Source organism: Salvelinus fontinalis, chromosome 24 (genome assembly GCF_029448725.1).
Source record: "Salvelinus fontinalis isolate EN_2023a chromosome 24, ASM2944872v1, whole genome shotgun sequence".
Classification (NCBI taxonomy): Eukaryota; Metazoa; Chordata; class Actinopteri; order Salmoniformes; family Salmonidae; genus Salvelinus; species Salvelinus fontinalis.
The window spans coordinates 36,811,920-36,821,479 of NC_074688.1; positions in this window are offsets into that span (position 1 = coordinate 36,811,920).

Consider the following 9,560-nt stretch of genomic DNA (forward strand, 5'->3'; position numbering starts at 1 on the left):
TGCCCACCCATATCACACCCTGACCAAACCAAAATAGAGAGATCAAAAGCTCTCTAAGGTCAGGGTGTGACAGTGCAAATGTAGTAAGATTAGGGAGGTAAGGCAATAAATAGGCCATAGTGGCGAAATAATTACAATTTAGCAATTAAACACTGGAGTGATAGATGTGCAGAAGATTAATGTTGAAGTAGAGGTACTGGGGTGCAAAGGAGAAAAAAAATAACAATATGGGGATGAGGCGGTTGTGTGTGCTATTTACAGATGGGCTATGTACATGTGCAGTGATCGGTAAGCTGCTCTGACAGCTGATGCTTAAAGTTAGTGAGGGAGATATAAGACTCCAGCTTCAGTGATTTTTGCAATTCGTTCCAGTCATTGGCGGCAGAGAACTGGAAGGTAAGACGGCCAAAAGAGGAGATGGCTTTGGGCATGACCAGTGAAATATACCTGCTGGAGCGCGTGCTACTGGTGGGTGCTGCTATGGTGACCAGTGGGCTGAGGTAAGGCTTTACCTAGCAAAGACTTATAGATGACCTGGAGCCAGTGGGTTTGGCGACGAATATGAAGCGAGGGCCAGCCAAAGAGAGCATACAGGTCGCAGTGGTGGGTAGTATATGGGGCTTTGGTGACAAAATGGATGGCACTGTGATAGACTACATCCAGTTTGCTGAGTAGAGTGTTGGAGGCTATTTTGTAAATGACATCGCCGAAGTCAAGGATCAGTAGGATAGTCAGTTTTACGAGGGTATGTTTGGCAGCATGAGTGAAGGATGCTTTGTTGTGAAATAGGAAGCCGATTCTAGATTTAATTTTGGATTGGAGATGCTTAATGTGAGTCTGGAAGGAGAGTTTACAGTCTAGCCAGACACCTAGGTATTTGTAGTTGTCCACATATTCTAAGTCAAAACCGTCCAGAGTAGTGATGTTCGACGGGCGGGTGCTGGCAGCGATCTGTTGAAGAGCATACATTTAGTTTTACTTGCCTTTAAGAGCAGTTGGAGGCCACGGAAGGAGTGTTGTATGGCATTGAAGCTCGTCTGGAGGTTTGTTAACACAGTGTCCAAAGAAGGGCCAGAAGTATACAGAATGGTGTCGTCTGCATAGACGTGGATCAGAGAATCACCAGCAGTAAGAGCGACATCATTGATGTATACAGAGAAAAGAGTCGGCCCGAGAATTGAACCCTGTGGCACCCCCATAGAGACTGCCAGAGGTCCGGACAACAGGCGCTCCGATTTGACACACTGAACTCTATCTGAGAAGTAGTTGATGAACCAGGTGAGGCAGTCATTTGAGAAACCAAGGCTGTTGAGTCTGCCAATAAGAATGCGGTGATTGACAGAGTCGAAAGCCTTGGCCAGGTCGATGAAGACGGCTGCACAGTATTGTCTCTTATCGATGGCGGTCATGATATCATTCAGGACCTTGAGGGTGGCTGAGGTGCACCCATTACCAGCTCGGAAACCAGATTGCATAGCGGAGAAGGTACGGTGGGATTCAAAATGGTCGGTGATCTGTTTGTTAACTTGGCTTTCGAAGACTTTAGAAAGGCAGGGTAGGATAGATAAAGGTCTGTAACAGTTTGGGTCTAGAGTGTCTCCCCCTTTGAAGAGGGGGATGACCGCGGCAGCTTTCCAATCTTTAGGGTTCTCAGACAATACGAAAGAGAGGTTGAACAGGCTAGTAAATGGGGTTGCAAAAATTGTGGCGGATAATTTTAGAAAGAGAGGGTCCGGCCCAGCTGATTTGTGGGGGTCCAGATTTTGCAGCTCTTTCAGAACATCAGCTGTCTGGATATGGGTGAAGGAGAAATGGGGGAGGCTTGGGCAAGTTGCTGTGGGGGGTGCAGAGCTGTTGACCGGGGTAGGGGTAGCCAGGTGGAAAGCATGGAAAAATGCTTATTGAAATTCTCGATTATCGTAGATTTATGGGTGGTGACTGTGTATCCTAGCCTCAGTGCAGTGGGCAGCTGGGAGGAGGTGCTCTTATTCTCCATGGACTTTACAGTGTCCCAGAACTTTTTGGAGTTTGTGCTGCAGGATGCAAATTTCTGTTTGAAAAAGCTAGCCTTTGCTTTCCTATCTGCCTGTGTATATTGGTTCCTAACTTCCCTGAAAGGTTGCATATTGTGGGGGTTATTCGATGATAATGCAGTACGCTGGTCAAGGGCAGTCAAGTCTGGAGTGAACCAAGGGCTATATCTGTTCTTAGTTGAATGGGGCATGCTTATTTAAGATGGTGAGGAAAGCACTTTTAAAGAATAACCAGGCATTATCTACTGACGGATTAAGTGTTACATGCTATTCTATAAAATACATTCTCCGTAATTATTATTACCTGATTGAACTAATCATGTAATTAACTAGAGAGGAGGGGCACCACGAAATAATATTTATAGAGCTGTTATCTTCCGAATCAACTCTGAAAGATCTAGTAATATTTTACATCAATAGCAGTCAATATTAATCGTCACCTTATTTCAGTCTCATCTGAAAGTTGTAAATTCTTGGTTATCTTCACGAACCCTGGCTAACAAGTTGAATCAGCAATACAACATTGGGTTTAATTATTTATTTACTAAATACCTAACTAAATCACACAGAATTACATATACACAGAATAAATCATACCTTGATTACAAATTATGTCATAAAGGAAAACGTCCCTAGCGGGCGGAACAGATATGACAGCTTGTTACACAAAAGAAAGGGGGCTGGGTTTGAGTGAAAGAGCGGGAAGACTGAGGAACAAAGGGCAAAGCTGTGCTATCGTAAATACAATATCTTATGCATTCTAAATTACCACCCATTTGGAAAATGCAATAAATATTTACTCTTAGCTGCGCTTCAGTAGGTTGGTGGTAGATGGAAGGCCGTGTTGCCACACCGAGTCCTTTGTCCTTTGAAGAATGTCTCTGCTGGTAAATTGGATACGTTGTAGTAACGTCGTCGTGTAGTAGACGGGATACTCTCTCTGTCCTTCCTAACCTGCGTTTGCCGCAGCTGTTGCTAACTCAACGGCTAGGAGGTATCACTTCTGTAGTGAATAAGAGTTCTAAGCTCATGCTGAGGTTGGCTTAGTTCTGTAGTTGACATGTTATCTGAACCATTCTGACATCGGACCGTCATCCTCGGAACAGGAGGTTAAATTTTCATCAATGGCTTATATAGTGGAGGGAAAGGGGTGTGTCTGAAAAGTTTATAACCCATGTCTCTTCACAGGGGCGGGCCACTGGTTGAGCAGAGCCCTAAACTTATGAGAACCTAAATCTCTCATTTGGAAGCCAAAATTACATTTCATCTCTTCACAAATAATTTCATATTCGAACATTTGAATTAAACAACAATTCCATGTGAATCCGATACCTCTGTGCAGACTTTCACAGTAGAGTTTATGTCATTCTATCATTGATGAGAATGTGCCAGATGACAACCGAACTGACATAATATACCTTAAGTACCACCGCATATGTTCACTTGGTCGGATTACCAGAATATAGTTCATTTCCCCCCCAACTTCTGATGTTCCCAGAATCTCTATGTTAACCAAAGGGGCTTTCTAATGTCACATCAGTAGGGAGAGGAAAGGGGGGGGGAAGAGGTATTTATGACTGTCATAAACCTACCCCCAGGCCAACGTCATGACACTGTTTTGGTTTTTGTTGGCACCTTTCAACACCCCTCATTATCACATTTATGCACGCAACCACTCACACTACTGATTACTGACTACACACACCCTTGTTAATTATATTTGATGTACGTTAGTTAATAAATATATTTTTTTATTCCTTAACTTTGAGCCGGTTCGTGACAATATCCTTCCAGGATACCCGGGCCAGGCCGATTAGAAAGGCCTGCTCGCTGAAGTGTTTTAGGGAGCGTTTGACAGTGATGAGGAGTGGTCGCTTGACCGCGGACCCATTATGGATGCAGGCAATGAGGCAGTGATCGCTAAGATCCTGGTTGAAGACAGCAGAGGTGTATTTGGAGGGCAGGTTGGTCAGGATGATATCTGAGGGTGCCTGTGTTTACAGATTTAGGGTTGTACATGGTAGGTTCCTTGATAATTTGTGAGATTGAGGGCATCTAGCTTAGATTGTTGGATGGCCCGGGTGTTAAGCATATCCCAGTTTAGGTCACCTAACAGTACAAACTCTGAAGATAGATGAGGGGCAATTAATTCACATGGTTTCAAGGGCACAGCTGGGGTCTGAGGGGGGTCTATAACAAGCGGCAAAAGTGAGACTTATTTCTGGAAAGGTGGATTTTTAAAAGTAGAAGCTCGAATTGCTGCAAAGAAGCCATTACTAAAGGACACCAAGAAGAAGAGACTTGTTTGGGCCAAGAAACACAAGCAATGGACATTAGACCAGTGGAAATTTGTTCCTTGGTCTCGAGTACAAATTGGACATTTTTTTCCCAACCGCTGTGTCTTTGTGAGATGCGGTGTGGGTGAATGGCATGATCTCCATGTGTATTTCCCACCTTAAAGCATGGAGGAGGTGTTATGGTGTGGGGGTGCTTTGCTATTGACACTGTCTGTGATTTATTTAGAATTCAAGGGACTTAACCAGCATGGCTACCACAGCATTCTGCAGCGATACGCCATCCCATCTGGTTTGGGCTTTGTGGGACTATCAGTTATTTATCAGCAGGACAATGACCCAACACACCTCCAGGCTGTGTAAGGGCAATTTTACCAAGGAGAGTGATGGAGTGCTGCATCAGATGACCTGGCCTCCACAATCCCTGAACGTCAACCAAATTGAGATGGTTTGGGATGAGTCAGTGTGACATCTGTTTTCAACTCACACCGTCAAACAGGTAGATCCCCTGAACGCAGCCCACTTTCCAGCTCACACTCTAACACCTAGATCCCCTGAACACAGCTCACTCTCCAGATCCTAATCACCTGTTCACACACCTGTATGTCATTATCACACACTATTTAGTTCATTTCTTTACACCCCATAAATGTGAGGTATTACTTATTTCGTGACACACGTCTTCAGAGCTCTGTTTTCCCCGTGATTTACTCCTGTTTATGATAGTTTTTGCCTGCCTCACTAACGACGCCTTTTGCCTATTCCCTGCCTGTACTTTAGCCTATCGGATTTCCTGTGATCTACATATTGCCTGTTCTCCCGGACTACGTTATAGTCTTTTCCCTGCCTGTACTTTAGCCTATCGGATTTCCTGTTATCTACCTATTGCCTGTTCTCCCGGACTACGTTATAGTCTTTTCCCTGCCTGTACTTTAGCCTATCGGATTTCCTGTTATCTACCTATTGCCTGTTCTCCCGGACCACGTTCTAGCCTTCTCCCTGCCTGTACTTTAGCCTATCTGATTTCCTGTTATCTACCTATTGCCTGTTCTCCCGGACCACGTTCTAGCCTTCTCCCTGCCTGTCCTGTTGTCCTTTTGGACCCCCTGTGTACAGTGTCGTGCAGTAGTATTCATCCCCCTCTGCGTTTTGCCTATTTTGTTGCATTACAACCAGTAATTTATATAGATTTTTATTTGGATTTCATGTAATGGACATACGCAAAATAATCCATATTTGTGAAGTGAAATTTAAAAAGATTACTTGTTTAAAATAAAAAATAAAAAATGAAAAGTGGTGTGTGCTTATGTATTCACCCCCTTTGCTATGAGAAGCCCTTAAATAATATCTGGTGCAACCAATTACCTTCAGAAATCCCATAATTAGTTAAGTCTACCAGTGTGCAATCTAAGTGTCACATGATCTGTCACATGATCTCAGTATATTTACACCTGTTCTGAAAGGCCCCAGAGTCTTCAACACCACTAAGCAAGGGGCACCACCAAGAAAGCGGCACTATAAAGACCAATGAGCTCTCCAAACAGGTCAGGGACAAAGTTGTGTGGAAGTACAGATCAGAGTTGGGTTACAAAAAATGTCAGAAAAATAAATCCATTATTAAAAAATGGAAAGAATATGGCATCACAACAAACCTGCCAAGAGAGGGCCACCTACCAAAATTCACAGACCAGGCAAGGAAGGCATTAATCTGAGAGGCAACAAAGAGACCAAAGATGACCCTGAAGGAGCTCCACAGCGGAGATTGGAGTATCTGTCCATAGGACCACTTTAAGTCGTACACTCCACAGAGCTGGGCTTTATGGAAGTGGCCAGAAAAAAAACATTGCTTAAAGAAAAAAATAAGCAAACACATTTGGTGTTCACCAAAAGGCATGTGGGAGACTCCCCAAACATATGGAAGAAGGTACTCTGGTCAGATGAGACTAATATTGAGCTTTTGGCCATCAAGGAAAACGCTGTGTCTGGTGCAAACCCAACACCTCATCTCCCCGAGAACACCATCCCCACAGTGAAGCATGGTGGTGGCAGCACCATGCTGTGGGGATGTTTTTCATCAGCAGGGACTAGGAAACTGCTCAGAATTGAAGAAATGATGGATGGTACTATATAGAGGGAAATCCTTGAGGGGAAACCTGTTTCAGTCTTCCAGAAATTTGAGACTTGGACGGAGGTTCACCTGCTAGCTGGACAATTACCATAAGCATACTACTACAGCAACACTCGAGTAGTTTAAGGGTAAACATTTAAATGTCTTGGAGTGGCCTAGTCAAAGCCCAGAAGTCAATCCAATTGAGAATCTGTGGTATGACTTAAAGATTGCTGTACACCAGTGGAACCCATCCAACTTGAAGGAGCTGGAGCAGTTTTGCCTTGAAAAATGAGCAAAAATCCCATTGGCTGTATGTGCCAAGCTTATAAAGACATACAACAAGAGACTTGCAGCTGTAATCGCTGCAAAAGGTGGCTCTACAATGTAATGACTTTGGGGGGGTGAATAGTTAATCTCAAGTTTTCATTTTTTTTGTCTTATTTCTTGTTTGTTTCAAAAAATATATATTTTGCATCTTCAAAGTGGTATGCATGTTGTGTAAATCAAATGATTAAATCAACGTCCCCAAAAATCTTTTTTAATTCCAGGTTGTAAGTTAACAAAATAGGAAAAATGCCAAGGGGGTGAACACTTTCGCAAGCCACTGTATGAACTTCTGCCTGCCCCTGGACCCAGCTACCTGCCCCCTGTGGTCCTTTGCAATAAACACCTGCTGTGCCCTGTGCTTGAAACCAGTTCTCTGTCTCCCATTGTGTTCATTACAGTCGGACCGCACAGTAAAGGAAAATCAGCCAACAAGTGCTGAGCATATGTGGGAACTCCTTCAAGAATGTTGGAAAAGCATTCCAGGTGAAGCTGGTTGAGAGAATGCCAATAGTGTGGAAAGCTGTCATCAAGGCAAAGGGTGGCTATTTGAAGAATCTAAAATCTAAAATATTTTGATTTGTTTAACACTTTTTAGGTTACTACATGATTACTTATGTGTTATTTCATAGTTTTGATGTCTTCACTAGTTTTGGCCATTGTAGAAAATAGTACAAAATAAAGAAAAAACATTTAATGAGTAGGTGTTCTAAAACCTACACCGGTAGTGTAGGTTTATTAAAACACTTGGGAATTATTATCATAACTGCAATTTTAATATGAGTGGTTGCAAGTCTCATTTTTCTCCCTTTTTGTTATTGTGTAAGGTTCAATGTATGTTTATCTGTGTGTTTTGGTACAAGTTTGTATTCAAGCAGTGTGTATGTGTGCACTCACCTACTGTATGTGTATGTTTACATAAGCTTGTGTTGTGTGTTTGCATGGTGTGATGCGGGAGTACTTTCACTACACGGCTGTCTGCCAACCCACTGAGTGACTCATTGAAATCTGGTCCCCTTGAGGTGCCCTTCACTCTAACACACTGAGATGGGCTGGGTCCCCTCAATACTCCCCTCCCGCAGTGAAGCTCTGCAGGTTCTCCACAGACAATACATGTCCAGATATTTCTATTGTTCTGCTGTCTGATATTCACACAGTGTTCTAAACCAAAGCCCTGATATGAATATTTATAACTCCTCTGATGGGATGGGATCAATGGAGAGAGAAGAGAGAGCCTGAATAATCATCCATCTATACTTCCAGACCCTTCTCTTATCTCCTCTCCATCTCTCTGAAATACTCTCTGTTTATTAGCTATGCATAGTCACTTTACAAATGACCTGGACTAACTTGTACCCCCCCGCACACTGACTCGGTACCACTACCTCTGTACGTATATAGCCTTGTTATTGTTGTGCAAATGTATATTGTTACTTTTTGATTGATTACATTTTTTAAACTTGAGTTTATTTAGTAAATATTTTGTTAACTCTATTTCTTAAAACTGCATTGTTGGTTAAGGGCTTGTAAGTAAAATGTGATTTGATTTGTTTTGAAAGAGAACTAGAGAGGGAGAGAGAAGGAAAAAAGGTTTTTACGTGTGTGAGCATGTTGGCTTGGTATTGCTACCTTTACAGGGATCTTGTTGAGTTATTCCTGTTGCAGCTTCTTGTTACGGCGTTCCTCTCTCTCTTCATATGAAGAGGAGGAATAGTGATCGAACCAAGGCGCAGCAGGTTGTGAATACATAATGATTTATTAAATAAACAAAATAGACAAAGACGAAAACGAACTATACTGGATATAACTAACAAAATAACAAAACGATGTAGACAGACCTGAACAAACGAACTTACATATACACGAAGCATGCTGACACAGGAACAGACTACATAAACGCACGAAACAAACCGAAACAATCCCGTATGGTGTAACATCGTTTTGTTATTTTGTTAGTTATATCCAGTATAGTTCGTATATCCGTCTGCCGTGAGCCTGCAAAGCCGCCCGTCTGCCATGAGCCTGCAAAGCCGCCCGTCTGCCATGAGCCTACAGAGCCGTCCGCCAGACAGGAGCCGCTAGAGCCGTCCGCCAGACAGGAGCCGCTAGAGCCGTCCGCCAGACAGGATCTGCCAGAGCCGCCAACCAGACAGGATCTGCCAGAGCCGCCAACCAGACAGGATCTGCCAGAGCCGCCAACCAGACAGGATCTGCCAGAGCCGCCAACCAGACAGGATCTGCCAGAGCCGCCAACCAGACAGGATCTGCCAGAGCCGCCAACCAGACAGGATCTGCCAGAGCCGCCAGCGAGCCATGAGCAGCCAGAGCCGTCAGAGAGCCATGAGCGTCGAGAGCCGTCAGCCTGCCATGAGCGTCGAGAGCCGTCAGCCTGCCATGAGCGTCGAGAGCCGTCAGCCTGCCATGAGCGTCGAGAGCCGTCAGCCTGCCATGAGCGTCGAGAGCCGTCAGCCTGCCATGAGCGTCGAGAGCCGTCAGCCTGCCATGAGCGTCGAGAGCCGTCAGCCTGCCATGAGCGTCGAGAGCCGTCAGCCTGCATAGACCTGCCAGAGTCCCTCAGCCAGGATCTGCCAGAGTATATCAGCCGGGACCTGCCCCTTGTCCCGGTGTTGCCCCTTATCCCGGTGCTGGTCTTTATCCTGGTGCTGCCCCTTATCCTGGTGCTGCCCCTTGTCCCGGTGCTGCCCCTTGTCCCGGTGCTGCCCCTTGTCCCGGTGCTGCCCCTTCTCCTGGTGCTGGCCGTTTATTTAGGGGATGTGAGTTTTAGGGTGGTCATTGGGA